The following is a 14,898-nucleotide window of genomic DNA, read 5'->3' as shown; positions in this document are numbered from 1 at the left end:
CCAGCCAGAAACAACAGCGGCATTGAGAAGAATCAGTCAGGTTCATTCATCTGAAATAAACACCTGCCTTAAATGAGGGCCGGGTATTTTTAGACTCCATGTTGCAAAGTTGGTCATATTTGGGGACTTTTCTGCCAGATGTATTTGATTCATGATTGAAAAATAATTGTCATGCACACTGCCAAAACTTTTAAAATATGATGGGAGAGGAAGGAGTAAAAATGACTAATCACAGCCCGTGCTGTCTTCATTGTTTCGACCAGGCTATGGGTGGGGGGGGGGTGTGTCACAGTGATGCACAGGGCTCTGATCTAAAGTAGTTGTCTTTGTTTTGCCACACCCAGGAATATGTGTGTAATTAACACCATATTTAGGGCTGTGAAAACTCTGCAAATCCAAGGAATTCCACGGATTTCATCATGGGGAGTGGGGGAGTTTTTATTTTTGGGAACATTCTGATTGTGTTTTGGGGTCATCTAAGGAACCTAAAAAAGTTGGTTTGGTTTAGTCCTGGGGGGGGGGCAGGGGGGTGCAAAGGCAGTGGTCATAGCTCCCTTAGTAGTTCTACGTCCTTGGTTTTGGGTGAGGTTAGGTCAGTACGGAGTGTCTTATGTGTTTATTTACCTTGATGTTTTATTTTGTGGTTTTCATATGAGTTCACATTTTACGGTTGTCGGTTAGTTTCATCTGTTTATTTCTTGTCCTCTGTGGGTTTGTTTGGTTACTGTATTTTATTTCCTCCTCACCTGTGGTTATTCATTTTATTGCTGTTTATTATTATTCTAGCACCGGTGTCGTGGTCTGAGTTTGCGCCGGTCTCATTTTACCAAGCGCATGCGCAAATTGATTTTTTTTTTTTCCCTGTCAACTTCCGGGAGGTCTAGAATTACCATTTCTTGCGGCGATCTTCAACCGAGCAGACGTATTTTGAAATAACTGCATTTTCCACACACTTTTGATTCAGAAAACTTGAAGTGGGACATAAATTCAGACTTGCAGGCTGGAAATTTCAGACTAGCTAGGTAACTAGTAACCAAAATTATAATGGTTAAATCAATAAGCATCAATAGAAAGTGACAGGATTTACTTGTGGTTCCAATTAAAAAAAATATAGTATAATATATTTGCTTGGCAAATTTGACCAGGGTCAATAACACACAAGTCTCAATATACCAAGATGGTAAAATCAGACTGGTGGTAAGTTCAGACTGTGGCTGCTACAGTCTAATTTTACCTGGTAAATTTAGACTGGTGGTAATCTCAGACCGTGACACCGGTTATTGGCTTTTCAATTATTTCCCTGCACCATGTTTCTCCCATGTGAGTCTTAAGCTTTGCCTTCTTGTTTGTCACCCACCTATTGTCAGTTGCACCTGGATTATTTAAGCACTTGTCAGTCAGTGCCGGTTCATTGTTCATGCCAACCTGTGTTTGCGCCTCACCCTTGTTCCTGTGTTGCCCCCTGTTTTGGAACTTGGTCACGTTCACATTAGAGACTGTTTTGGATTTTTTTTTTTTTTTTGTATGGATTTTTTTTTTTATTTTTTATTTTTGGGGTCTAAATAAATCACCTTGTTTTTCACACCTTGTGTTTTTCCGCCTGCAAAACTGGGTTCGGCTGGGTTTTTTTAAAGACCTTGACTTCTTTGTCTTTCGGCTGTTCCTGTTAGGGGTCGCCACAGCAGATCAATCGTTTCCATCTCACCCTGTCCTCTGTATCTTCCTCTGTCACACCAACCACCTGCATGTCCTCTCTCAGCACATCCATGAACCTCCTCTTTGGCCTCCCTCTTCTCCTCCTGCCTGGTGGCTCCATCCTCAGCATCCTTCTCCCTATATACCTTGGGTCCCTCCTCTGCACATGTCCAAACCATCTCAATCTCGCCTCTCTGACTTTGTCTCCAAACTGTCCCTCTGATATGTTCATTCCTAATCTTGTCCATTCTTGTCACTCTCAAAGAGAATCTCAACATCTTCAGCTCTGCCACGTGCCTTTTTGTTAGTGCCACCGTCTCTAAACCGTACAACATATAGCTGGTCTCACTATTGTCTTGTAAACTTTCCCCTTCACTCTTGCTGATATTCTTTGGTCACAAATCACTCCTGCCACCTTTCTCCACCCACTCCACCCTGCCTGCACTCTCTTCTTCACCTCTCTACCACATTCTCCATTACTTTGAACAGTTGACCCCAAATATTTAAACTCATCTACTTTCACCACTTCTACTCCTTGTAACTGCACTATTTCACTGGGCTCCCTCCCATTCACACACATGTACTCAGTCTTGCTTCTACTGACTTTCATTCCCCTTCTCTCCAAAGCATATCTCCACTTCTCCAGACTAAACTCAACTTGCTCTCTACTCTCACTACAGATCACAATGTCATCTGCAAACATCACAGTCCATGGGGACTCCTGTCTGATCTCATCCGTCTATCTGTCCATCACCACTGCAAACAAGAAAGGACTCAGAGCTGATCCTTGGTGTAATCCCACCTCCACCTTGAATGAGTCTATCCATGATCGAAGTTATACACACACATGCATGCGGAGCTTTTCGTCTTTTCTGCATTCTGTAGCAAGCAGGTGCTTTTATTTTTACACACCCACAAACAGAGATGGTGGTGGAAGACGTCAAACGCACTAACCTTCTCACTCATGGTAACAACAATATGACACTTAACTAAACTGATTAAACCAATTAAACAACAAAAACACAAATTAGCACTAACAACACTGTTAAATTAACATGAACCACAATAACATTTAAAACCCCAAACGGTGCATTGCAGCACAATGTACATTGTTCACCGTTGTTAGCTAATACCGCTAATTTCTCCAAAAATAGTAGTCCTATTAACTTTTCCATTTTCGCAGCTTTCATCCATGACCCAAAATACATGAGCATACTAAATGTCAAATGGCAGCTCTCTCCAGTTTCTCCGTGATTGAAGCCATACATATGCACGCATACGTACACACACAGGCCACTTAGCTTATATTATAATATTCTAATTTATAATATAGATTTTACATTTAGCTTAAACATGACCCAGTCACTCTCGTATTTAAAAGTGAGGTGCAGCCTGGCACTCACTATTGCCTGAGAAAGTTTGATCCAGATTGTGGATTTTGTTGACATTTGAATTCAATATTGAAAAGCCCATTTGATGTACATTTTGCATTATATCTCGATCAAAAGTGCCTCAGTCTCACTTGTGACAATAAGGTGCTAACTGGCAGTCTCAGTGAATAGACTAAGTTTGACCTGCATCTGCTCCATATTGTGGATTTAACAGATATTTGATTTTAACATTGAAAAACCCTTTTGATCTATATATTTTGTTTTCTATTTTAGCTTATGAAAAGCCAATTCCAACGGGACTTTGACCTTGAAATTTTTTTCCAAGGTAAAAATTTGTGGAATTTGAAAGTGGTGTTGGCAGATGTTTGCACGCTACGAGCATGGTGCTCTAGTTCCCCCCGCAGAATTAAACTTATTACAGCCTTTTTAAAGTTATTTGCATTTTTGTTGAATTTTCATTTGTGAAGCACTATGCATGTTTGATTCAAAAGTAGTGGTATTTATGTATGTGGTATTATATTTAATCATCAATTTAAAATCTTGCTTTCAGACTTGAATCAGCTTTATGTGATAAAAGAAGAAATGTTCCCTGATGAGCAGGAGTGGAATCGGGATGTTGACCAGGAGGGCATTCAGAAGGAACAACAGAAACTCTGTGTGATGCAGGAGGACCAGCCAATTAATCAAGTGGAAAAGGCTGGTATCATTACATGTCAAGAAGGCGTTTTTACTAAATAGGAGTGGAATTTGAGTGTTGACCAGGAGGACATTCAGGAGGAACAACAGAAACTCTCTGCAATGCAGGTGGGACAGCAGCTTCACCAGCTGCAGGAGGCTGGTATCGGCAAATTCCTTTTCACTGTAACTGTGAAGGGGGAAGATGGTCAAGAAATGCCACAGCCATCATGCATTAAAAGTCAGACTGATGAGAACACAAAGGCAGAGCTTCAAACCAACATTTTAGCTGGGTATAGAACACAGATGGCACAAACTGATGGAGAGGACTGTGACGAATCACAACCAGCCAGCAATCCAAATACATATAGTTGCTTTCAGCTAGATACTGATCGCAGGAGTTTGCTCAAATCTGAAAGTCAGACTGACAACTGTTGTGAATGGAAGCAGACACAGGAATTCTGTTCGTGTTTGAACTCGTTGAAAAACAGTGACGACTCTGTGAGCAATAGCAGGTCTAATATTGCTACAAAACGCAATAACTGCTCAATGTGGACGAATATTTTGTCCCATGAATTATTTAAGCCCCCAAAAAAGAATTCAAACAAGTAAGAAACCAGTTAGTTGCTGTGAATTTGAAAAGTGGAGCCAAAAGGGTAGTGTGAACACGTGGAAAAAATTATACAGAAAAGAAATTGTTTGGCTGCTGTGAGTGTAAGAAAAGATTTGCATGGAAGAGTGGTCTTAATGCACACATGAGAATTCATAGAGGAGAGAAACATTTTGGGTGTCCTCAGTGTGGCAAAAGATTTGGACAAAGGAGCAATCTGAAGGTCCACATGAGAAAGCATACAGGAGAGAAATCATTTGGCTGTGATAAGTGTGGTAAAAGATTTAGACAAAAGGACCACCTGAAAAGTCACATGAGAACACACATAAAGAAAAAAATAATTACCTGTTCAGAGTGTGGTAAAAGATTTAGATATGAGCGAACTCTCAACATACACTTGAGACAGCATGCAGGAGAGAAACCATTTGTTTGCTCTGAGTGTGGTCACAGATTTAGACAAAAGGATGTAATGAAAAGGCACATGAAAATTCATACAGGGGAGAGAGCATTTGGCTGTTCTGAGTGTAGCAAAGTATTTGGTCAAAAGAAAAGTCTGAACAATCACATGAAAACTCATAGAGGAGATAAACCATTAGGCTGTTCTGAATGCAGTGAAAAATTTAGGACAAAGCGTGATCTGAACAAACACATAAAAATTCACAAAGCAGAAGAAGAATTTTGCTGTTCTGAATGTAATAAAAGTTTTCGACAAAAGCGATACCTGAAGGCACACATGAGGAAGCATATGGGAAAGAACCAACTTGGCTGAGTGTAGTAAAACATTTCAACAAAAGTCCCATCTCATGTACATGAAAAGCCACGCAGGTGCAAAGGATAGAAATTGTCATCTGGAACAAGCAAGAGAAAACAGCCAAACTTGTCTTCCATGACTGGCCTGAATAGCAATACTAAGACCTTAAAAATGACCAATGAACAACATGGTCATTGAAAGAAATAGATATAATACCAGTTGTGATGAGGGCAATAGGGCTTATGAAGAAGAACCTGAAGAAATAACTTGAGGCAATCCCTGGTCACCCAAGTGCCTCTTAACTTTTTTACCTTTTTTTTTTAGTTTTATCAGTGTAGATCATTCGCTAAAAGTGCTGAATCACAAACAGAATTTTCAGTTTTGAAATTGCCTTTTTTTTTTTTTCAAATGAAAAAAAAATAACATTTACACAGTTTTATTTGTAAAACCCACCACGTTTCAGTAACTTGTGTGTTATTGTTATACTGACCAGCCAACCACTGATTTCAGGAAACTAATCTTCCCCATAATGCACTGCAGCATGTGTCCCCAAATGCTAAAACCTTCAAAACTAGTGCATTACTTTAAAACTAAAACATATAGCTGATATTTTCATTTTGTAAAACGACACATGGCATTAATTTCAATAACTTGTCCAGAATTAGAATTAGTTTGTTTAAATTTTTAACCATAAGTCAAAACTGTATGCCTGTGCATGACTCCAGTAATACAACGGCAGGTCTGTATGGTGTTAAAAACTTTTTCCTCTTCCTTTCTTCCTGGTAGCCAGCTCTGCTCTGCTATTCATGGCTGTCCATTTGCTACAAAACATATAACAGGTAGATACTAAAATCTTTGATTTTAGACTTAACAAATGTTAACTGTTGAGGTTTATTTAAACATTAAAACAACAATCCTTTCTCCAACTGACTACTGGGATTAAACTAAGATAAAACAAAGTATTACATGTCACTGTCTACCTATTTGGTGAAAACAGTCATGGGGAGTAGCATTTTGTACCACCTTAATTCGCCTCGGGGAATGTACATCTATGCCACTCAACAACTTGCAGCAGGTATTGGCGTTGCTGTTCAACCTTCATTAGCATCTGATTGTAATCCTGGATAAGTGCAGCTCCTCACTGAGTGAAATCATTGACAGCAGCAATATTATCCAGGACCTGCTGTGATGAATGATGAGTCATCCTCCCACTCTGAGGGGTCCTTGATGAGGAGTGCCTCAAAAATGCAGCGTGAGGCATATGTAACAAAATCTGCCACTAATGAACTAATTTATCCATTCCATAACTCAAAATGTCACTTTCACATCACAAAAAACGGGTTGGGCAGCAGTGATTAATTTTTTTTTTTTAAATGTCATGAAATTTCACCCAATTTATTTTTACCCCTAAAAGAACCAAAAAATATAAGGCACCTTGAAAAAGTTTTTCAAGCCCACCCTAGGGGATGGGCAGTATACTGGAGTAACAGTCAAACTGCGAGCAGGCCATAATATGGATTGTGCAATAGTGTCAGCACTGTTTTTCCTCTACACATTATAATACAGTACATCAGATAGACCAGAAATATTTTTAATAGTGCCAGAGGAAAAATGTCACTGCTGAAATGGCACATTCCTGATCACTGCAGCTGTTGTGATTACAGCTGAAGACAGGTGGCATGTGTGGCAACTAATTTTACCAGCCAAGACAAATTTTTAAAGCTTCATCAAAAGCAATTTGTTTGAGATTACAGTGTTTTTATGGGCTATAAATTGCACTAGAGTACAAGTCAAATCTGTAAAGTGCTTCTTGAAGAGGAAAAAAATGTCACACCAGAGTAGAAGTAGCATTTATATTTGGAGCTAGTATTTCACAAGAATTCAAGAAAAATGTTAGAATCTGGAATGACTTCAGTCACAGCAGCCTAATGAATATATGATTAATATATTTAGTGTTGTGTTTCTTCTTTCCACTGTACGGAAAACGTTATCAACCCATGACTTGTGTGTGCAGTTACATTCCTATTTTTTGACATACAAGTTGCGTTGGAGTATGCGTAGGATATCTGAAACTACGGTTTAAAAAAAAAAAAGGTGTGTGGGAAGGCTTATAGCCCAAAATGCATAAACAGGCAGAAATCTCACAGTTCGTACAGCTTTGATCAACTCCATTCCGTTCTGGAATATTTTGTAATGTATATGTTTGTTCTGTCTGCTTTTATTTAAATCATTCACAAACTTACTGATAGAGGCAGGTATGTACCATTTCCTTGGTTGTGTACTAGATGTGTCAGATTGTATGACTGTTTGCCTGTCTTGACTGCCTGCAGAGCAGAGTATTTCCACTGGACGTCTCCCTAGGACAGTCATGTCCCAACTGAAAGAGGCCCTGGGGAAAACCCAGGACACTGGAGGGATTATATTTCCCAGCTGTCTTGGGAATACCTCTGGATCCCTCAGGAAGAGTATAGCATGTGGCAGCTACCTTTTTATCTATACACTCCATGTTTCACAACTGTCTGGTTAATATTGTGTGCTAGTGGGCATACCATCTGTACAGTTCCTGTGGTGACCCACATGTATCTCTTTGTTAATCAGATAACCTGTCAGTCTACTTATGATCACTCATCTGTATTTTATTTGTTAATCGCACGCCTGTTTGTTTTTGCGTTGATAGTTACAGTATGTCTACAGAGCCCACCTAGGGACATGGTGGTTAATTTTTTTTGGCCCAGATTGTGTTCCCTCGCAATACCTTTTGCACTCCCTTGCATTAACCTAATACCATATTGAAGCTCATGCCTATCAGAGCACACAGTGATCGGACTCAGGTGGGGGGAGACTGAACACATGCACGTACACACAGCAGACAGCAACAGGATTCACGAGAGAATGGGATCCTGTGCGATGAGGGAGTAAGTTGCTACAACTCGCACAGCTGTAATACTCTGTATGAAATATAATTTATTTATCAACCGTGTAAGCTCCTCGAGACAGTCTCCTGGGTTCTGTGCCCTCTGGATCCATTGTGGACAATATGATCCTGACATCCTCCTTCCTGATGGACATAACCTTTTCTAGGCATCTGGCATGCATAACTTGGTAGCCATACAGGCTTCGGAGCTCCCCCTGAATAAAGCGCACGGCATCGTCCAGTGCATCATATTTCCACCGAAACAGACCGCTTTTCTTTAAAATATGCTTCAGAGTCTTCATGCACATAATCACATTGTGTCTCACAGACAACGCCTCCAGTATATTATTGTATGTGAGCCCCAGGTTAAAGTAAAACTTAAGTTCTGGTTATCCATGAAGTGCAAACCATCCAAACGATTCAACGATCCTGTGTGTCACCAGGCTGGAAATACAGACTCCGAAGTTATTGCGAGGGAACACAATCTGGGTAAAAAAAAAAAATTTAACCACCATGTCCCTAGGTGGGCTCCGTATATGTCAGCTTCTGGGGTGTTTTTTTTTTTTTTTTTAATCTATTTTTCAAAAACAATAGACCAGCAACAGTAATAATGCAAAAACAATGGACAGCAAACTGGGGAGGGTTTTCCATATTCTTATTGTTTTTTAAGTCCATTGTGGCTGGGATTTAGTCATGAACACAGTACATTTCTGGCAGGTTTATTCATCTTTTTCTCTGATTTTCAAGTGAAAAGTTAATTTTTCCATGATATATATATGCAACAATGTCCAGCCATTGTCTTGACATTGGAGGGTCGCTTTTCAGTCATTTCCTTGTCGAGGCCTTTTTAGTAGCAATTAACTATTTTCTCAAGGTAGGTATCTTTCTTTTTAATTGTTTCACCAGGTATAATCCCAGATATACAATCTGTGGGTCCCTGGGTATTTTTAGATTTAAAATTTCCTGCTTCATTTGAATGACATTATTCCAAAATCTTTGTATTCTTGCACATGACCAAAAGATATGGGAGTGATTGGCGTTCTCGTGCCAGCATAATCTTAAGCATTTTTGCTGTTGTGATTGTTTGTCTTTATGTGCAGGGTAATAAAAAAGCATATGAGATTTTTCTGTCCAAAATCTTGCCATCATCTCGAACTACTTATAGATTGTTGTATGTTGCCCATAGAACCAATCACTCCCGGACAGTGTTACATTGAGTTCTCGTTCCCATTTTGTTTGGACATATAAAGAAGCTTTCCTATTACCCTTTTGGAGACACCTATACAGTTTCGATATAATCTTTGAGTGAATTCTTTTATATGCATCTGTTTAAAGTAAAATCATGTCATTAATCCCTGCTAAGTGTTTTTCTTTTTGTAAAAGTGTCGTAGCTGTAGGTACCGGTACAGATCTCTGTTTTGAGTTTATCGAAGGTCTTGAAGGTTTTCCCTGTAACGAGTACATATTGACGTTATTCCCCTCTGTCCATTCAGTGAACATGTCATCTAATACCAAAATTTGGTGTCAGGGAGGGCGATATTAGTAATTTACACTCTGCTTACTTTTTATTTTTCTTGACAATCTCAAGCCAAGTTTTCAAAGTATCTCTCAAAATAGTATTGTCTTCTTTATGGTCTGTATATTCTTTCCCCACTAATTTAGCAGGAGGTGGCACCTTACCTATGGTTGAATTTGGTATGTTTCCACTTTGCTTAATATGCAGGTAAACACCAATATGCTATGTATCGTAGCTGAGCTGCACAGTAATACTGTTTATAATCAGGTAAGGCGATACCCCGTTGTCCTTTGTCTAAAGGAAGAGTTCTGAATTTTAGCCTTGGTTTAGCATTTGCCCAAATAAAGCTAGATATTAATTTGTTCCATACAGAGAATTGAGATTCTGGGATACTACAGGGAGTGAGGGGAAGACGTATAATAACCTAGGCAGTACATTCATTTTTATTACCTCTATCCTCAAGCTAAAATACAAAATTAATGTAGACAAATTTTTTATTGTTCATAGTACAATAATTAGATTCATACAGGTTATTTAATTTCTGTGTGATTATTACTCCTAAATATTTTACTGCATCCCGCTTTAATTTATAATTACTCCAAATTTTGCAATTTGGTGTGTAAATAATGCAGAGTGTCTATATTTTTTTGTTTTTTAAGTAGGTAATATCAGCAAACAGCCCTATTTTATGCTCCTGCATTGCAATGTTGATCCTTTCAGTTTATTATTTTGTCTGACGTCCTGAGCTACAATCTCCAATTTTTCCCTTAATTTCATTCACGGTTGTTGTGTTATTGAGAATCCCAGTGTTTGTTCTCAACAATACAGTAGTGTTCAGAATAATACTAGTGCTATGTGATTAAAAAGATTAATCCAGGTTTAGAGTATATTTCTTATTGTTACATGGGAAACAAGGTACCAGTAGATTCTCACAAATCCAACAAGACCAAGCAATCATGATATGCACACTCTTAACGCTATGAAATTGAGCTATTAGTAAAAAAAAAAAAAAAAGTAGAAAAGGGGGTGATCACAATAATAGTAGCATCTGCTGTTGACGCTATAAACTCAAAACTATTATGTTCAAACTGCTTTTTTAGCAATCCTGTGAATCACTAAACTAGTATTTAGTTGTATAACCACAGTTTTTCATGATTTCTTCACATCTGCGAGGCATTAATTTTGTTGGTTTGGAACCAAGAGTTTGCTTGTTTACTAGTGTGCTTGGGGTCATTGTCTTGTTGAAACACCCATTTCAAGGGCATGTCCTCTTCAGCATAAGGCAACATGACCTCTTCAAGTATTTTGACATATCCAAACTGATCCATGATACCTGGTATGAGATATATAGGCCCAACACCATAGTAGGAGAAACATGCCCATATCATGATGCTTGCACCACCATGCTTCACTGTCTTCACTGTGAGCTGTGGCTTGAATTCAGAGTTTGGGGGTCATCTCACAAACTGTCTGTGGCCCTTGGACCCAAAAAGAACAATTTTACTCTCATCAGTCCACAAAATATTCCTCCATTTCTCTTTAGGCCAACTGATGTGTTCTTTGGCAAATTGTAATCTCTTCTGCACATGTCTTTTATTTAACAGAGGGACTTTGCGGGGGATTCTTGCAAATAAATTAGCTTCACACAGGCGTCTTCTAACTGTCACAGCACTTACAGGTAACTCCAGACTGTCTTTGATCATCCTGGAGCTGATCAATGGGTGAGCTTTTGCTATTCTGGTTATTCTTCTATCCATTTTGATGGTTGTTTTCCGTTTTCTTCCACACGTCTCTTGTTTTTTTTTTTTGTTTTTTTTTTGTTTTGTCCATTTTAAAGCATTGGAGATCATTGTAGATGAACAGCCTATAATTTTGTGCACCTGCGTATAAGTTTTCCCCTCTCCAATCAACTTTTTAATCAAACTACGCTGTTCTTCTGAACAATGTCTTAAATGTCCCATTTTCCTCAGGCTTTCAAAGAGAAAAGCATGTTCAACAGGTGCTGGCTTCATCCTTAAATAGGGGACACCTGATTCACACCTGTTTGTTCCACAAAATTGGTGAACTCACTGACTGAATGCCACACTACTATTATTGTGAACACCCCCTTTTTTTTAACTAATAGCCCAATTTCATAGCCTTAAGAGTGTGCATATCATGAATGCTTGGTCTTGTTGGATTTGTGAGAATCTACTGAATCTACTGGTACCTTGTTTCCCATGTAACAATAAGAAATATACTCAAAACCTGGATTAATCTTTTCAGTCACATTGCACTACTATTACTCTGAACACTACTGTATTTATTGGTCTGTCATTTAAATGTATAGTTAAGTATAGTACATTATGGTCTGAGACACATGATGGTTCCCATTGAGAATTCTTTCACCCTCTGGCTATCTACGATATTCAATCAAAAAGAGATCTAATCTTGAATGGATTTGATGTGTTCTGAAGGAACATAGATACTGGCAACTGTGACCAATACATTGTCCAGTTTTCCTTTGACCAAAAAGGCATCTGCCTTCCTTATCTTCTTCTTTCTTAGTTAAGTGACAAGTCAAAGAATTAGACATCATAATGGTCACTCCTCTTTTCCTACTGTTTTTACAGGAACTGTAAAAAGAATTTATATATCCAAACTTTGATCCGTCCTTCAACTTATGTTCTTCTTTAGACATATGCGCTTCCTGAAGCATTACGACCTGTGATTTATCCTTTTTTAACTTTGCCAACACTTTATGTCTCTTAATTGGATTTCCTAGGCCATTTATATTCAAGAATGTTATCTTTAAGCTATCTGACCTTTACATATACATCGCATATAGTGTTGGTCTTGCCCAGAAAAGAACGCAGAACAATAACAGCAACGATTTTACAAAAAACAAAAATATAAATGAACCTAGATTTAAAAACAAAACAAAAAAGGGGGCGGGGGGAAGATCCCTTTCCCCCTGAATGACCCAGTTGGAGGGTCAAAGGTTAATCCTCTCATCCAGAGAGGGCCCAATATTAAAGATGGTTATTTATTGTACCAAAAGAACTTTAACTATCCTGTAAGTCCAACTTAAGTATAAGAGTGATTGAGACCACTCTTCCCAGTGACAATCAAATAATGGGTTCAAAGACTAATTAAAAGGCAGGATCAAACACTGAAAATTACCACACGTTAGAAAAAGCTGAAGAACTCTCCTCTGCGTTCTCCCTCAAACTCCTGCAGTTTCTTCCTCACAATCTGTACAGGGAAGTTGTCATTCTTCTGACAGTCTTGTCTACATTTCCATTGGAGAAGCTTCGAAAGGTGTGAATCCAAATCAAAGTCTCTCTCTGTCACCTGTGTATCCCCATTGTAACTCTTGCCATGCCGCCTCTGCGCTGCTGTATATCTTGACTCCAGTGTCCCAGTGGATCCTCATGCTGATGTAAGATGTTTGGAAATGTATTCCTTTCTCCTTTGAAGCTCTCTTGATTGAGCTGTACTCTTTGTGTTTATTGAAAATCTCAGCCATGTAATCGTGGTCAAAGATGACATGGTTGTTAAGCAGTATTTTGCCCTTTTCCAGGTCTCCCTCAGTACAGACGGTTGCCCAGTTCCGGATCACCTTTTTTAAAGTCCCGCTATATGGAGCTATAATGCATCTGAATGTCCTCTATTGTGTATTGTTGTATTGGGCATTTGGATGTTATCTCCCTGAAAAAGTCTGGATGGTGTAGCCTTTCTACTTGCACTGTGTGGTGCAAATATTTGCCAGAAATGGATCACTTTGCCCGGTTCTGGATCACGACACTCTGTGTCACTTTGGGGGCATTCCTGGCATCTGGCTGGAGCCCTTCTAATGCAGAATGATACACACTGTGCCCGAGAATGTGTTTTGAACACAAAATGATATAAATTATACTTATTAAATGAGAATTTACTTAGTTTTGCAAGGCAAAGTTATACGTTTTTACGAGCAAGAAATTAAGTGTGGAGGTGAGATTTCTCCCGAATTAAAAAGTAAAAGCCCCCACATTCATGCCCATTCGTGATGTTGAGATGACCCCCAAAGTCCATATGGCTCACAAGTACTGACACGAGGCTGCTGCTTCAGTGATCCACAACCGGCAAATTTTCTGCGTCAGAGATAAATGCGTGCAGCAATTAAACAGCAAGACATAACACACTGACATTTTCTACCCAAGTAAGTATTTTCTCACTCTAGAACTAAAAACACCGAATGGCTAACTCACCTTTGCTACGTCTTAGAGATCGTTACTTTAAAGCTTGCAGGAATGAGTCAGTGAGAAAGCGCACACACCACAGACACCAGGATGTTTTGATTCCTTTGCTGATCACAAAGATGGCTGGGTCCGGTCGAGCTTGTGGTCGTTTGTAGACAAAACATCAATCTTTCCATTGGTACCAAGTATTAGCTTATTCACGCTGATTACAAGAAACGGCGGAGACTGTAGCAGTTCCTTAGTTGTTAATTCGTGGAAGTTAATAATAATAGGCCTTAGTGGGTCTTCGGGTAAAGGTTTCTGCATTAGGGAGCGCACTGCAAAAACTTTTAAAATATTACGGGAGAGGAGGGAGTGAAACCAGAAAAGCATGCATTTAACAGTAAAAATATTTGCTGGGATGCTGGCATTAAACATTTTATTGTGAAATGGTACCAGCAACATGAACTATCTGATGATGTTTAACTTTGCTACGAGTAAGATCAGCGAGCCATGCCACCGTGGAAGTACAAATATTACAATGTTAATCAAAATAAAGGTTTCAAAATCTCTCATTTGTTAGATCGGGCGCCTGTGAACACATTTTCTGTTGCAGTAAGGTCCCGGGACTCGGCTTGTCACTCTGTAGCATTTATGTTGTTGGTCTGGAACCAAGATGCTGCTTGCTTTCTGGTGGCGTCGTCTTGTTGAAACACTCATTTCAAGAGCATTTCCTCTTTGGCATAAGGTAATATGACCTCTTCCAAGTATTTTGATGTATTCAAACTGATCCATGATCCCTGAAATGCAATAAATAGGCCCAACACCATATTATGAGAAACATCCCCATGTCATGATGCTTGCACCATCATGCGTCACTGTCTTCATAATGTACTGTGGCTTGAATTCAGTTTTTGGGGGTCATTGGACAAACTGTCTGTGGCCCCGAGACTCAAAAAGAACGATACTGCTTTCGTCAATCCACAAAATGTTGCACCATTTCTTGTCGATGTGTTGTTTGGCATGGTGTAACTGGGGGTTGACCGAAATGTATTTTTAAGGGCCGATACCGAATATTGACAAGGTTTGGAGGCTGATATCAATATCTGAGGCCAATATTTGCCTGCAATAAAAAGTGTCAAAAGGT

General features: G+C 39.1%; 1 long non-coding RNA gene across 1 annotated transcript; it reads left to right on the top strand.

Annotated features, from left to right (window-relative positions):
• Positions 1-960: 960 nt before the first annotated feature.
• On the top strand, positions 961-14,564 carry LOC117502562. The gene is made up of 3 exons (XR_004558355.1): positions 961-974; positions 10,576-10,578; positions 14,480-14,564. It is a non-coding gene; the product is annotated as an uncharacterized LOC117502562 (long non-coding RNA).
• Positions 14,565-14,898: the final 334 nt, after the last annotated feature.

The sequence above is a fragment of the Thalassophryne amazonica genome, chromosome 21, assembly GCF_902500255.1.
Source record: "Thalassophryne amazonica chromosome 21, fThaAma1.1, whole genome shotgun sequence".
Classification (NCBI taxonomy): Eukaryota; Metazoa; Chordata; class Actinopteri; order Batrachoidiformes; family Batrachoididae; genus Thalassophryne; species Thalassophryne amazonica.
Note: the sequence above shows the minus strand (reverse complement) of the source record. Positions and strands in the feature narration are given on the sequence as shown.